This window comes from Alligator mississippiensis, chromosome 3 (genome assembly GCF_030867095.1).
Source record: "Alligator mississippiensis isolate rAllMis1 chromosome 3, rAllMis1, whole genome shotgun sequence".
Classification (NCBI taxonomy): Eukaryota; Metazoa; Chordata; order Crocodylia; family Alligatoridae; genus Alligator; species Alligator mississippiensis.
In genome coordinates this window covers 261,720,390-261,737,361 of record NC_081826.1, presented here as the reverse complement: position 1 = coordinate 261,737,361, position 16,972 = coordinate 261,720,390, and the positions used below count along the sequence as shown (strand labels likewise).

The 16,972-nt window shown below is 44.1% G+C and overlaps 1 long non-coding RNA gene across 1 annotated transcript; it reads left to right on the top strand.

Annotated features, from left to right (window-relative positions):
- Positions 1 to 5,219: 5,219 nt before the first annotated feature.
- Positions 5,220 to 15,614, top strand: LOC132249154 (uncharacterized). The gene is made up of 3 exons (XR_009460562.1): positions 5,220 to 5,276; positions 11,264 to 11,393; positions 15,223 to 15,614. It is a non-coding gene; the product is annotated as an uncharacterized LOC132249154 (long non-coding RNA).
- The last annotated feature ends 1,358 nt before the right edge of the window (positions 15,615 to 16,972 follow it).

The window sequence follows — 16,972 nt, the reverse complement described above, 5'->3', positions numbered from 1 at the left end:
ACCTGTTGTGGTTTCTCTGCATTCTTTGCAGCACAAGAATTGCTGTATTATTTTTCAATCCCAAATTTACAAGAACTGTCAGGCTTTTGTCATATTATTTATAATATTACAGTTATTCACATGCTTTTTCCAGTTTGTTTAAAAATGTGTTTCTGGTCTTATTCTTTTGAACAATGTAATGAATATATTATGTTTTTAAATGGAGAGCTGCTAAATTTAGAAAATTTATGGGGGGATATCTGGAGTCTAAAATTGTTGAGAACCACTGCTTTGCAGCTATAAACCTACCTCAGCAGGTTAAATAAAAAAAACACCACAATGGGGATTTCGAAACATTCTCCATGGGTTCAAAGAAAGGTGAAACCAAACTAATAACCAGCTCAGCACAATTTGTAAAGAATGATGCTTAACTGAAAATAATTCGAACAGCATAGTCAATACCTTTACAAAAGCATCTTTAATAATATGAAAAACTTTGTTTTGCATCGTATTGACACACACCCGCCAACCATAAGAATATGGCTCTTATTATACATATATATATTATCGTTGGAGGGGTTTCTTTCTTTCTTTTCATTTTTTAGGACCACTGCTACTCAAGAGGATAAGGTACGATACAGTTTAAGCTTTCCTACATGTGTTCAGGGCCCAGTTCAGAAACAGTTCTTTTGCATGAGTACTTTAAATTATTCTTCCAATATGGATTACCTTTAGCTTTCTTTTATGAGATTTTGTCTTTTATTGTGTTGCCTGACTGTGTAGTTTTTATCTTATTCTGTACTTTAATTAGTTCTAGGATTTCTCAAATTTTTCCCTACTTGTAACAAGACTCAAATGTGTGTCATCAGGTGACATTCCATCTTCAATACTTCTGGATCATTTATAAGTAAAATAAAAACATCTTAATGTAAAATCCAAATGTGAAGTCTTTCATTGTTACCTCAAATCAATTATGTCATACAGATATTGCCAAAGTGTTCAGTTCCCATTGAAGACAATTAACATTGATGATTGCTGGGGATTGTTGAAGATCTAGGTGCTGTTCTCAGTGGAAGATTCTGGATGTTGAGCGTTTTTTAAAATTTTGACCCATAAAACCTAATTTAACTATGATATGAGCAACCCCTATTGAAATGTATCAGAGCTCTGTATATATTTATTTGTGGGTAAAATTGGGCTGCTGTATTTTACAAGTATTTTTAGCATTACTCTGATACACAAAACATGCAACATACATTACATTAAACATATACGTACATAAAATGAGTTAAGGTTACTACTGTATGGGCATGTCTACACTGGCTGACACAGTTACTACACAGTAAACCACAGTAACCAAAAATTACTGTGCAGTATAGGTACATGTGCACACCTATACTGCACAGTAACTATGGCTACTTATGCTGACTTGGGCATTAATTTGCTACCTGCATGATGCAAGTAGGAAATTTATGCCTGAGTAGTTAATGATCAGGAAGGCACATGTAGATGATTTACTGCGCAGTAACCCTGTGTGTGTGGACTGATGTGGAACTAAAGTTAGTCCCAAGTCAGTCCACTTACACAGTTACTGCTCTGTAACTCCTGCATGTGTACACACCAACATAAAAACAGCTTAAAATACACGTGTAGGCACACCCTATAAGACCTTTAAATTTTGCATTTTGGGTGTAGTGGCACTTTGCTTTGAGAGGGGTGGGTTTAGTGATGCTGGAAAGCCAGGCCTTAAAATTGTGATGTATGGTCTCTGTTGTATAGTAGTTGTGGTAATGGTGTGTGGCTGCAGATGGGAGAGATGGTTAGGTGGCTTAATTTTTCAGGCTCTTGCTTCTGTGCATTTGTCACTTACTGCTAACTGCTTCACAGCACTCCTTTTTGTGTATTAATTTCCTATGAATTTTTAATGCCTAAGTTATGGGCATTATAAATAGGATTGGGGACTTGATTCAATCAGGGTAGGAGTTAGACAAAAAAACAGGAAAGAAATGCAGCTGCTGACTAAGAATATTTTTTTCTTCAGCCACTATACATGAAACCCTTCCCTGTTATGTGCAGCTGCACATAAAATCTTTCTCCAATGTAGCATAAAATCTGTAAGAAAAGTAGTGGTCTGGATGGAGGAAATTTACCTGATGGGGAAAGTTTCATGCATGCACTGACATCCAAACGTTTATGTGCCTCTTTATGTGGAAATGTACATAAAAAGTTTATGCCAAAATAATTATTGGCACATAAATATTCACCTATGATGAACAACATCTGAACAAATCCACTAGATCTAAATTTTGAAAAAAGGACACTGCAACAGATTAATTCAGAATTTACTTATGTACCAAATTTAGTGTAGAAAGACAATGCTTTTCTGACATAGCAGTCAGCAACACATGTACCAAAGGACAAAGCAGGACCCAATTTAAGGATTTTCTATTAAAATGTAAAAAGAAAACCCAACCAAAAACTACTTTGAAAATACAGGCATCCCGCATCTTACGCACATTTAACTTGCGCAAATTTAACTATATGTGGGGAGGGGGGGACAGGGCTTAAGTCTGCACGCGGCGCTGCCGCTTACCTGGAGGCCCACCCACCACCACGCTGCCAGCGGCGACTGCCTCTGCCTCCAAAACCTCCTGCTGCTGCCATGGAGCCATGTCCAGAGCTGTGTGGCTGGCCTCCGGGCGTGGTGGTGGCCAGGCGGCCCATAGCCATCCCCATCACCACCCCGCGCTACACTGCTGCTGCCGGCCGCACAGCTCTAAGCGCAGCTCCACGGCGGCGGCAGGAGGTTTTGGAGGCAGAGGCAGTCACCGCTGGCATGGTAATATGTGATTTCACTATACGCAATTTTCGCCTTTACGCGCTGCCTTTAGAACGTAACCCCCGTGTAAGATGCGGGATGCCTGTACAAAGTGCATGGAAATTAATAGTATGTGAAATTTCACAAGATCACACACCAGTTTTAAAGGTAAAAAGTAACACAACCCTGGGTGCATCTACATGTGCACTTTAATGCACAGTAGCCTATCTTGTGCATTAAAGAGGTGCATAAAAAACCATGCTAATACACTAATGCACAGTAGAATAGGCTACTGTGCATTGTCACCTAAAAAGTGTACACTCACACTACTGTGCATTAGCACAGCCTAGTGCACATTTATGTAATACTTAATATTGGAGGTACTAAATTTAATGCGCATTAAGAAAAGTGCACTAATGCATGCATAGATGCAACCCCTCACACATCCCCCAAGTACAGTGTTGCTTCTGGGAGCCACAGTGATTAATACTATGCACTGTAATTGTAATTTATGTTTTTTTCAAATACCACATTATATTGCTGCATTTGGTGCCGATTTCTGCATCTGTTTGCCCATGGACTAAATCCTGTTTCTTCCCTCTTTTTCTTAGTATCATGAAACAGGTGGTGGGATGTGAGGAAATGATCATGTCTTTGTTAAAAAGCAATCTTTTATGATATCATAAAGCAGAGGGAAAGGCCATTTTCCTTCTTTCATTTCATTCTTCGTGTTTGGGGGGGGGGGAGAAGGGTAAGAAAAAGGGTATTAGTAGACAAGTTCTGTGCTGCTTTGTTTGCTCTTTTACAAGTTATTTTACAAGATAATCTGCATGGAACCACAAATGTGTCAAGTTCTGCCCCAAGTTGCAGCAAAATTGTACATGATTGTAATGAGGTCCCTGCCCCATTACTAAAGGCCAGCCCTGATCCTCTGAACAGTCTCATACTGACAAAGGGAGCCTTTAGTAAAATGGCTGCCAGTCTCAGGTGTGGGTAGCAATTGTCAGGCTTGGGGCAGAAGCAGAAGGTCAGGGAACCCAAAAGGAGGCTCATAAGGCCCAGGACCTGGTCCAGAAGGGCAGCTGGGCTATGGAGAAGGCAGATCTCCCAGGCAGAATTAGCCCAGGTGGCCTACAGCAGGAAGATTCTGTGCAGCAAAGGAATGGAGGGACCCAACACCTGGATAAATGAAAAGTAAGTACCTCTGACATTTGTGTTAGCAACTGCAGGGTGTGATTAACCTGACAGGGAAGGGTTTTGTGTTCTTGGTGTTCTGAGAGCAGATGTTTGTCCTTTTGATTTACATTTAAACCAGAGTGGGTATAAAAGGTGGATTGAAGGCCACTGGGGTATGGCAAAGGCACCCAGCTCAGAGCACTCCTGGGACCTGGACCCCAGGGTGTTCAGTACTTGGCAGGCATCCAAATACATTCAGAGGAAAGACTGTGGCATGTCAGAGGGCTGGATCTGACAGCAAAGACGGTGGTGTTTAATTCCCATGCCCACAAGAGGCATGACTGGGAGCTGAGTGGCCCAGAGCCCACAAAGGGCTAGAGCCAGAACCCAAGAACCAAGGCTAGGGACAGACATTCAAAAAGCTGGACTCTGAGTTGATTCACTCTTTTCAGGTTAGTCTAAGCTCCCTGCGGGTGTCCAGAGAATGGATGAACTGGGATTTGTAACTCTGTAATGGGTGGGGATGAAGGGACTGTGGTGTCGGGTCTGAGGGACCAACAGACTTGTGTGTGGGTGCGCGGGTGTGTATATTGTCACAGGTTCAGAAGACCAGCGGGCCTTTGTATGGGTGCACAGGTGTGCACATTGTAACAGGTTTATGGTTTTCCTTTTGGTGTGTGACTAGGAGTGTAGATATATATAACTTCATGTATATAGAGAGAGATATATATTTATAATAACCCCCCCACCATGGGTGTTGGGTGAGTCCTCCCCCTCTGCATGGCCAGAGCCAGCCCCCACTGCCCGTCAGCCTTGCCTGACACAGACTCTATGGCTTCCAGCCCACTGTGCCTGCCAGGCTGCAGCAGGACTGACACTGGAGGAGGGAGGAGGCTCACATCCCAGGCTGCAGCTCCCGTGCCCCACACTGTCCTGTAGCACAGGACTCCCCGTTGAGTGCAACCCACAGCCCGGCAGGTCCTGCGGGGTAGCCGGGGGGGGGGGAGACACACACCCTGTGCCCAGTAGAGGGGGGAAACCAGCAATGGGGCTTTACTCCCTGTAGCAGGGCACTAAAGTGCATGCTACTTTTGGAGCAGTGGGGAAGGAGCCCAGCTGCGGGTTACCATGGCAACCGGAGGGAGCCAGTGACCCACACCTGCTAGCATTCAGCTGACCAGAAGGGGCAGGGCCTGGCTCCCATTTAAACCCCAGGGCTGAGGCCAGGAGGGTAGTTCCCTGCTGGCAGCCAAGGGGGAAGGAGCTCTCCCAGAACAAGCAGAGGGGAGAGGCCAAACTGCAAGTACAGTCTGAGATTGGGGAAGGATGGAACACCCTGGGTGTGGCTGGAATAAGGTTGTAGCCAGGTGGCTAGGATTTAGGTTATAGCCCAGGGGCTTGTGTTTTGTTTACTGTTTAACTGGCAGCTTGGGTGAGGCTATAAGGGGATGGAGGAGGCCTCATAGGGGACTCACAGTAGTGTGGGGACCCCAGCCCCAGAGAGGGGGCAGCGATTGAGAAGCCTCAGAGAGGGCGCAGCGTGGGGAGCGTGCTGACCCCGAGTGCCAGTGGGGCGCAGAGCGAGACAGGGCTGCAGAGAGCCTGAGTACCAGCGAGACATCAAGTGAGACTGAGCAATGTCTGTTACATCTGCAAGGCTTCGGGTGTGGTAAAGGGGTGGCTGGAGCCACGCATAGCCCATAAAGCTGGGGTGTACCTGAACACCCATTCCAGAAATGGGGCCAGTGTATAGCAGGAGAACCATGTCCAAGAGGACAAAAAGGCAGCCTCCCTTTGATATATATATATATCAAAGACATGGCGGGGGAGAATAGAGGGTGCCCTTTAGGCAGCTTGGCACAGTAAGGGGATGCTAGGGGAGAGCACGGCGACCCCTAGGATGCCATCCTGCTACACTCCCCTACCCCAGCTGGGAGCTGGGTTGATTCCCAGACAGAGGAAGGGGGTGAGGCAGGGGAATCCACCCCATTCCTGGCTGCTGGGCATGGAAAAGTTCCTGTTGGCAGCTGGGGGCAGGGCCAGCCCTGCTCAGGTAGAAGAGAGAGCACAGCTCTGGGCTGAAAAGCATGCTGGGATGTTGGGGGACTCTGATTTTTCTTAAACTAGAAAAGGGTCTGGGATGGAAGTTGCATAAACCAGTTTGACCCAAATCAGTTAAATATGATAGTACATTCAACCAGGTTTATCATAAACCAGTTTCAGCCATTTTGAAAGTGGTTTATGCACACTGAACTTACATTTTGTTTAAACTACTTTCTGATCACTTAAGCCAGTTATATGTGTAATTTCTGTCCCTAGCCCTAGAGTCCTGGTGTGGTAAATGCCAAGCAACGGGACACAGACAGATTAAAAATGAGCCAAGACCCAGAAAGGCCTGAGTTCAAACAAGGACCTACCCCCAAACCCTCATCTACCTCCTGGGGGCAGCCTCCTTAAGGAACTATAATGTCAAGACATGGCAGGGCCTGGATCAAATCAGGGCCTGGATTGAAACTGTCTTTGTCCCCAGTCCTTGCTGCAGGGAAAGAGGGAGAGCAGGCCAGCAGCTCTATTCCCATCTCAGCAATTGGACAAAATGTTAAACAAGTACTGGCTCCCAAGGGAATGGCAAGATGTGGAGCAAGTCCACTACTCTTACTAGGGAAAACACAAACTGAGAAGCAGCTGCAGCTGTTAAAAGGGCCCTTGGTGTTTTTGACAAGAAAGTCACAAACATCTCAGGGTCACTCCTTCATAGATGCCCTCCACCTTGCCTGATATCATAGGAAGCACTCACACTCATGATTGATATCTCTGTTTACACGGGCTAAGGACAGACATTCAAAAAGCCTGAGCCTAAATTGATTCACTCTTTGCAGGTTAGTCTAAGCTGCGTAGTTTAAACTGATTAATAACTGGACAGACATTCTCTGCTAAACCAGGGAATGCAGCCACATGCCTGCAGTGGCTCAAGCCAGAAGCCAGGGGGGTGCTAGAGCATTCCTACCAGCCACTGTCAAAGGAGAGAGGAGAGAGGTGCCCTCCAAGGCTCTCACCCCTCCCTGCTGGAGCAGAGGGGGCATGGCCAGGCACCAGCCAGGGCTAGCACAATACAGGGGATGGCAGCCTTTGGCTGGGGGCAGGGGGGGAACTGCTGCCAGATTGAGTAATGAGGATGGGGGAAAAAGTCTCTTCTCTGAAACAAACATGTATTGAGCATGTTTGAGCATTTGCAAAGCATACAACAGGGAACTACCAAAAGTCTTTGCCTAAGCTAAGATATAGCCCAGTAAAATACAGCATACACAACATAGTCTAACTTAAAATGTAAAGCAGGAAGACAAGAGAAAGCCTTGCATAAGTCTTACTAATCCTGAGGGCAGCATGTCTCCTTACAGCCAGGCATTCAGAAAGGCTTTGTTTAGGTTTTACAGGTTCTGCTTTATAATGTACATGTAGCTGTCTGCATTCTTTGGTCTACAACTTCCAGCCAGAAGATATCTGCAACTTCCCTTAACTCTATCTCCAGCACGTGTGTGATGATTGTCAGGTCTTTGCCAATACTTCCCACCTCTCAGTCTGGTCCTGCAGGGCTTGGATCTGCATACAGGGAAATAGCTTACCTCCCTCCCCTGCTCTAGACCCCTCTGGAATTAATCCCCTCCCTGGCTGCAGGCAAGCTGGACAAAGGGAGGAATTAACTCTGTCTCTGCCTGGCTGTAGCAAAGCTGTGGAGGTATGACTAGGGCTGGCAAACCCCAGCTGTGGTCTGTGGGGTTTGCCAGTGGGGGAGGGGACAGAGGGAGGAATTTGCCTTGGGGGCCATGGCAGGCCAGTGTCTGGCCACACCCCACCCATGCTCTGGCTAGAGATCAAAGGGGAGGGGCCAGCCCAGCTCTCTGGAGCAGAGCCCAACCCAAAGAGCATGCCGGGATGCTGGGAAACTCTGATTTAACTTAAACCAGCAAGGGGTCTGGGCCAGACATTGCATAAACCGGTTTAAGCCAAATCAGTTAAGTCTGATACTACATTCAACCAGGTTTATCTCAAACCTGTTTCAGGCATTTTCAAACTGGCTTATGTGTACTGAATGTCTGTTCTGTTTACAGGTTTAAACCAGTTTCTGATCACTTAAACCAGTTTATGTGTAATGTCTGTCCCTAGCCATTGAGTAGTACGGGTTCTGTCCAATGCCATTCAAAGAGATTTCTCCCACTGGTCCCAGCAGCTTGACAGCCACACCTGTCTGCCTAAAGTTACCAAAGTTATGGGACCTTCAGCCAGGATATTTATAACCTTCCCCCAGCACAAGACCAGAGAACTGTGAGAGCCTATTCACAATACACATACCACACACATGCCTGTTCAGGAGGTATGAGGTGCAGAGTAGGCATCATGGACACAGACAAAATGCAGCTCCCCACTGTAAGTGCAAATGCTTTGTAGGAAGTGTTTTGAGTTAAAACAATCCCCTGGACCAAACAGAAGTTCACTGTTGGTTCCAAGGGGAAAGGAAATCTGGCTGCTGGCTGCCAGCTTCCAACTGGATCCCCTAGCAATGGCCCTTTCTCCTTCCCAGCCTGTCCCTGTTTTCAGAATGGGAAGGGGGAAAGGGAGCAGACAGAGCTCATTTTAGGGGTTCCCCAGCCAGCACTGGAGAGTGGGGTGAGTGAATTGGAATTCCCCCACCTCAGAGGGGTTCCAATGTACTTGCCACACCTAACCCTCTAGCAGGAGCTGAAAAAAACCCAGACCAAACTCCCTCTCCTCCCTTTGCTCTTTCCCATTCTGAAAACAACAACAGGCTTGGAGGCAGAGTAGACACAAGTTATGGAAGACACTTGATTTTGAAATGTCTTCATCTGAACCTGAGGGTTCAGATTTTTGCACAATCGGCCATTTTTTGGTGATCTACAGCCATGCACTTGTGTTTGGTCATAGCTATAGTCTGCTTTCTGTGGCCAGATTGGGTGAAAATTGTCACTTCTGTCTGTGCCTCATGATCTCAGTATGGTGCCACCTGGCACTGTACTGGAGTTCTACAAGTTGCTGATCAGGTAAATATATGTCATTTTTCCAAGGCAAAAAAAATTAAGCCTAGACAAAAATCATGGTTTTTTTCAGGGGAGAGGAGGGGGTTATGCTTTGGGAAATAGGAACGTGTTTTTCAAGCCAGAACTGTCCTATCAAAACCAGAATGTTTGGTACTTGTACATCTGCCATTAAATGGAGGATTCACCTTGGCAGATTTCGTCATGAAACAAGATGTTGGAACTCAAGTATTTGAACTGCTCGCATCTCAGTGCCATGCAATATGCTGGAATTTGTTGGCCTTGCAAGCCATTCTTAGTACAGCAAAGGTGGCACAGACTACATTTATTGCTAGTGGATACAAATTACATCAAATTAAAGTATACTCTGGAGGTACTGAGGCTCAGGCATGAATAAATGGAACCACTTCATGATATTCTATTCAAAGAGGACATGTGAAAGGTAATCTGTTTTAATAGACCTCCCATTTCAAAGATTTTTCTGTTTAAATTTATCAGGATTACTCTTTTTTTTTTTTTTTCTTTCTACTCCCAACCAGTTCCTAGCAATTAGTTTAACAAAAGAAAAATACAGACTTTTAGCATAGCATTTTACAGTGCATTTTTCCAGGCATGCCATAAAAAGAAGCATTCATTTTCATATCTTAGGTACATCTAATTTCAATGCATCTGCAGGCCCAGTTATCCAAAGGTTAAGCAAAACTGATGCTAGGAAAGTTTAAACCTTTGTAAAATGTCAGTAATACTGCAAAAAAGGGCTGTAAACATGGCACTGGGGTAACCCCTGTTTACACTGCTCCTCTACAAATTTCTGTATCAATTTTTTCAGATTAAAGGGAAAAAATCTAGTTAACTACCAGTATTGCAAATAAAGAGTAGAATAATGGTAAAATAGCAAATATTTTATAAATATATTTTCAGCCTTTTAACACATTAATACTTTAACTTTTCCTTGAACTACTTTGTAATATCTTTAGCAAAAGTACTTCTCAGTGGGCATGTCTACATGAGATGCAATGTCACCGTAGCAATAAGCTACGTCAGTGAGCACTAACGCCGCTGCTACTGCACAGTAGCAACAAGCAAGTATTAAATGACTGCACAGTACTCACCAGTACTGCACAGTCCTGGCGGTGCACAGATCATTTTTTACTCTATTGCACAGTAGCAACAAGCTACTGAACAGTAGCAGCAGTGTCACAGTTAGTGCCTATCAATGCTAAATCACCATAGCTCATCGCTACAGCGATGTAGTGTTTCGTGTGGAGGTGCCCATGCCCACTGAGAGGTACTTTTGCTAAAGATATTACAAAGCAGTTCAAGGAAAAGTTAAAGTATTAATGTGTTAAAAGGCTGAAAATATATTTATAAAATATTTGCTATTATACCATTATTCTACTCTGTATCTGCAGTACTGGTAGACACACCCAGTGAGGACTATATTAGTGAAAAGTTGACTTGCTGAATTAAGTATTTCATTAAAAATATTTGAAAAAACTGGAGGGCAGAATAAATGCATACCCCCAATGCTTATAACTGAAAAAATAGCTGGACACAATTGGCATTAATTTTCTGCATAAAATTAATTGTAAAACAGAGATCAAGCCCTGAACATTTCAGTCCAAAGTGATTTTAATAAACAAATATAATTATAGAGTTTATATAATACCAGTATTATGGGGCTTAATTTTGCTTTAATGTTGATTACCAGTTGCTAGCCATCTGGGGATATAAAAATAGCTAGAGTGGAGACCAGACCAGTGTTGTAACATATATTTAATATACTTTATTAATTATTGCACACATGTTGTAACATGCAAATAGGTAATTATAGAAAGTGAATCTTTAGACATCTGAATGAGGAAAATAATGTGATGTAACATTACATTATGTATTTTAATTACCCTAATGAACTTTTGAAACAGTATCTAGAAAAAAATTAACTGAAAAGGCTGGTTCAAGACTTATACTTGTTCTTTTATACAAAGGAGATTGTTCTATCATATATTTGGGGTAGGATTTACAGAAGCAGTTAAGATCGGCCTAATTCTTGTCCCATGAAGTTCATTTTTATTTCAGCAGGAGAAATGTTAACATCAGTAGGAACAGAGTAAAGCTAAGGCTGAGCAATTTGCAAATCAATAGCAAAACTCTTAATGCACTGGGATATTGACCAGGCCTATGGACATTAACACATTATCAGATTCACTGTTTCCTTTTTTTCATTTCTTCCCTGCAGCTGCAGGGTGCTGTTTGGTAGAGGATGGTCCACATATACAGACATCTCAAATATTTATGCTGGGAAATAATGCTTATGGAAAAGACAGACAACCTCCTGTGATTACTTGAGGAGTTTTGCCTGCATCTAGGTAATTTATTTTTACACATGAACTACTACAGTGTTTGGTTTAGCCTAGGAAAATATTATTATGAAGTGAAATTGACAAGGCAAATTATCAAAAATAACTTGCTTATTTTCAAAATTTGAGTATCATTTATATAGAAGCAATAGGAAACAAATGCATAGTAGTTCAAGTGAAGAGCCTACAAAAAGTTTCTATTTCAACAACAGCTTAATAGGAGTTAACCTATTTTCTATTTTGCAATTTAAGCGTGCATTTTAAGTCAGTGAAAAAGTAGGTGGATAGCTTTTAAATTTTAATTCCTTGATTAATCCAAAACAACCCAAAACAAAACAACAAAGAACACTGGTGCCTGCTCCCTTAACATTCCTGTTTAGAGCTGCATGATTTCAAAGGACCAGGTCACTGTATCAAAGTGAAGTATATCTATGCTTCCAGAATAGAGGCCCACTCCCCTTGTTAGAAATTTATGGATCGCTTGCTTCTCACACAGGATACAGTCCTGTAGCAACAGCAGTGCTGCATTTCCCATACACAGAAGACCAGGGCCATCCCTAGGGGGAAGCGAATCAGGACAACTGCCCCTGGCCCCGTGCTTTGGGGGGCCCCACGGAGATGGGTGAAGCAGCAGCTGCACATCCAGCTATTCGCTCCCACACACTATCGCCAATGGTGGCGGCAGCTTCTTCAGGTCTGGGGCCCATGGAATTGGAGCGAGGGCAGGGCCCCACATGGGCTGATTTGCCCCAGGCCCCGCACCTTGCTTGGGTCAGCTCTGCAGAAGACCAGCATAGCCAGTACTTGTTGCATACCGTAACGACTATGTGTGAATCCAGGATTTTGTAAAGACAGAGGTGCAGGAACAGCAACCTGCACAGCAGAGGGGAATGTACTCCCCACTTCTACCCTCCCCATCTACCACCACAGAGATACCATGCTGCAGGAGCAGTAGTGCAGGACTTTTTAAAGTCCCTCAAGTAGATAAAAATCATTCCTCTGCCACTCCATCCAGGCTGCACATGGGGCCAGGCTTGACTAGAGTGAGTAATAGCAGCAGGAAGGTTCCCTTCCTCTGTGCCTGCTCCCTGGCTGGCAGGGACATCTGGCAGGGACCAGGCAGGGAGGAGGAACCTGCCCACTACTGCTGCCGTCCCTTGATGCGCCTGGCTCTGCAGAATGTTACTGGAATGGGAAGTAGCAGCTTTGGAGCTCCCCACAAACCCTACTCCCACTTCTGCCCTAAGGCAGATAGACAGCAACAGCAGTGGGCAAGCAATGAGAAGAAGGTAAGAGATGAGGAGGAGATGTGCTACTGAGCATGGAGGGAAAGGAAGGGACTTAAAGAAGTCCCCAGCTGCTGCTTCCATAGCATGTTCAACTGAAAGCAGGGTACATCCACACCACTGCACCCTGCCCTGGATTTGATGTTAAGATTTACTAGGAGAGAAGCTACCTGAAGGACAGAGCAAGCCTATTGTTGTTGACAAGTCAGGCTTTGGCCTTCTCAGCCTCTACCCTTTTGCTCTAACTGAGCCCTCGAGCTCTAGTCCATGGACTAAAACAAGTTTTAGGGTTCTCAGCTTCTTGGCTTGCCCTCTCAGTTTTGTCAGATCACCCCTCTTGGCCTTCCATGTCATGCTGCAGTGCCCTTCCTGCAGGCACTATGGGACCTCCTTCACCACCCCTATAGTCATCCCCACCCCCAAGTCTGGGGGTCTAACAATATCAACCCTCTAGATTCCTCGTGTCTCAGCTTTGTCCAGACAGTGACCATAGACCTCTATCTTCCAAGGCCCTGTTCCAACCTCGGGCCGGTTGAGATCTCTGGGCCCTTAGCTCCAGCAGTCTCTGCTATGGCCCCTTATGGACCTTTGGGCCCCCTGGGCCCTGGCCCTTTCCCAGGCCAGTTGAAACAGCACAGGACAATCCCTCAGCAATCTCCAGTATACTGAAAGCAAGTCTTAGACACAAACCCTACCACCTGGGTCAGGGCTTGTGAGCCTCCCTAGACTCAAACTGTAATCGAAATATATACACAGCCTCTTCTGGCTCTAACTAGATTCCTGCCCCAAACCTAGGCCTAAATCCTTCGCTTGACCCAGCTCTCTGGCTGACAAAGGCCTGGCATACTCGCAGGCTGCTGCTGCTGCTACCTCCCAGGCACTTTTGCAGAGCTCCTTCTCACTACAGACAGACTACCTCCCCAGCCTTGGAACTGCTTTATATTCCTCAGGCCCTGCCCCATTCTGGTCAGCTGACTTGCTCAGAGTTGCCTGCAGGTGCCTCCTAATTAATGCCATTAGCTGGTTTCTCTGGCAACCCAGCCCCAGCTGTGCCCTACTTGCCCTGCAAGGCTGTGGCTGTGGTCTGGCTCTCATAAAGTGACAGACCCCTCAGGCACTCTGTCACACAGTCACAGCATTCATCTGTGGGATTTAAGTTTGCTTTCTAGAGTAAGCATCTAGTTATTACAGTTATGTAAATCATCATATGAATGTGAAAACTAACTAAACCTTCAGCCTAACAGCCCAGAACAATCTCTCTTGCAAGGATTTCACCTGGTTTGAGTCATCTCGATGGAATATTAACTCTGAAGCCAGATTATCACAATTAAGATAGTTAATGAATACTGACATTTGATTTACCCTTTTAAAAGACACACACAAATAGTTTGGGTTTGTCAGCAAAATTTCCTTAGCGTGCTACCACATTTTCTCTTGTGCTATGTAATTAGCTGGTGGTTGATTGCTGATTATGTGCCAGAAAACAGATCTGTCAAAGTCTCCACAGCATAACTGCAAAAGCCAAACTCACTTAGTGGGCAGAAGAGGGTTCACACTGGTTCTCACAGCCCTGGTGGTAGACAATGATTTGATTAATTTTGAGTTGAACTCTCATCTCCTTATAAAGAAAATGTAGAATTTTTGTCAAAGCAAATAAGCCTGTGTGTCCTCTTTTAGCTATTTCCCAGGCTTCCCCCAGGTCACTACCTTTCAGGGTACTCTTTCAACTCTTGTTTGTAACAGCTCAGTCATTTGTAGTACACACAGCCTGTCACATTGAAGTGCCCTTGATTTACTTCTGAAGCACTTTGATGGTTTGCTCTTTGGTAAGCTTTATCAGGGTTTCCCCAACTTTTGCTAACTTAAGCCACAGAAATGTATAACTGAAACATTACAAAAACTCCCTCTCTAAATTAATGCATAATATTTGTTCTCATATCACTGGTGGGAATGGCAGTGAGAAGTTTTTATATCCATTCTTTCCAATATAAAAGGAAAATACATGTTTCCCAGTTGGACAGGCACCCTTGAAATGAAGTGGAATAGGGAAATTATTTTTTAGCCAAACTTAGAAAAAGCAACATATTAAACATGAGATGTTAAATATATTGATACAAGAGTAGTTTTAGTTATATTTCTTTTTAGCTTTCTTCTGCTGGATCTAAACATTAGTATTAAATTAAATCAGTGAATCAATTGAGTAATAGTATTTTTTTCTTTGTATGAGCAGGTGACATTTATACCTGGCTACAACCAGTCAATGCCTGCTGTAAAAGATTATATATTTCCCTTTCTAGACTTTGACTAAATTGGTAAGTCTAGTGTTAGTCAGAAGTTCAGCTTTCACTTTTCAACTCTTCCTAGGCAATCCTCACATCAGTGTCTATTGTCATGCCCTCCATCCAGAGTTAACAAGCCTCACTTCTACAGTAAGGAAATGTGGCAACATTTATTCAGGCCAAGTGTGATGGACTACGGGTTCTATTGTGACATTTCTTTGTTGGTGGTATTCACATTGTTATAATCTTACATGACTCGGTTCATCTCATTAGTTTGTGCAGAGAGACTGGAAGAAAAACATCTGAGTACCTCTGAGTGTGTTCAGGGCTGCGTGGGCTGGACTGAGGACCAAGGAACTACTTAACCTCTTTGAAGGGACAGAGAACCTCTGACTGGTTGACCTTTTCCCCAATAAATGCCTTGCCTAAACAGACTGTTTGCCGTGCTGTTTGGAATGGGAGCTGTACTAGTACCCCAACTGGAGATGAAGTCCCTCTCTCAGAAGAGGAATTGTATGCTTGCTTCTTGAGTCAGGGCCATGGACAACCAGAAGGTGAGGGACTGAAAAACCAGAATATGATCCTCAGAGTATGGAAGGAGTCTGAGCTCTCCTACATCTGGGCTGTCTTGTTGGGGTACTCTGAGACCAGACAAGGCCACAGCAGTCCTGAGCAAGCATCCCTTGGAGAGCACTCTGTCACACCAGGTCTATACAACAATATTTTTCTGGCATAGCTATGCTGGTGGAAATATGAATGTGTAAAGAATATATATACCATACCCTAAGCAATGTAACTATGATAACATGCAAATACATGGGTGAGTGTCCTTCTGCAGTTATCACTTACATTGTTTCAGGTGGAAGTTTAACTATACTGGACAAAGAACTCCCCCTTTTGAGCAGAAGCTTTATCTCCACCTGGTGAATGTGGTGGCATAGCCATACTGCTTAAGCCTTGAGAGTGTAGACTAGACCTGGCAACTTCAGGCAGAAATCTATTTCCTGCTAATAGGATGGGCCAACTGAAGAGCCCTGAATTACACCTATGTGCAAATATGTACCCTACTATGTTACACTTCTCCTTCAAAAGATTTACCTTGGGGAAAATATTTAAAATGACATCATTTTAATTATTTTTTCTAAGTGTTTCCTTTCTCTACAAGTCTAGTATCTAAGTATAGTCCCCTTATCTGTTACTAGCTTCAGAGCTCTTTTTTTCCCTTGTGGATCTTCCAGGAACAAAGTAATTTGGGTACATGCCAATTGTTTTTTCTCTTGAGAGCTTCCCATGTGCGTGTTGCTCATATTCTTCAATTTTGCAGTTAACTCTAAAAATCCCTGGAATGATTTGCAGGTTTCTTAGCATGGTTCCTGCTTTATATTGTGATTTCAGTACAGCCCTTCCAGTTTTAAAACTACAGAATCTTTTGGCCTCTGAATGCTGGGAGCTGCCCAGGGGGGAATAAATCATCCTGGATACCGAATCATTGAATCTTAGAAAATTAGAGTTGGAAAGGACCTCAGGAGGTCATCTAGTCCAACCCCCTGCTCAAAGCAGGACCATACCCAACTAATCAATCCAGCCAAGGGTTTGTCTACCCAGCTCTTAAAAACCTCCAAGAATGGAGATTCCACAACTACTCTGGATAACCTGCTCCAGCGCTCTACTACCCTCCTTGTGAGAATTTTTCCTAATACCTAACCTAAACTGCCTTTACTACAACTTGAGACCAGTGCTCCTTGTTCTGTCTCAGTGCACTGAGAACAGTCTAGCTCCATCTTCTTTATAACTACCCTTCAGGTAGTTGAAGGCTGCTATTAAATCCCCTCTCAGTCTTCTCTTCTCCAAACTAAATAAGCCCAGTTCCCTCAGCCTCTCCTCATAAGTCACGTGCCCCCAACCCCTAACCATTTTCATTGCCCTCTGCTGGACTCTCTCCAATTTGTCCACATCCTTTTTGTAGTGAGGGGCCTAAAACTGGACACAGTACTCCAGATGATATATGGAGGAATTGCCCTGC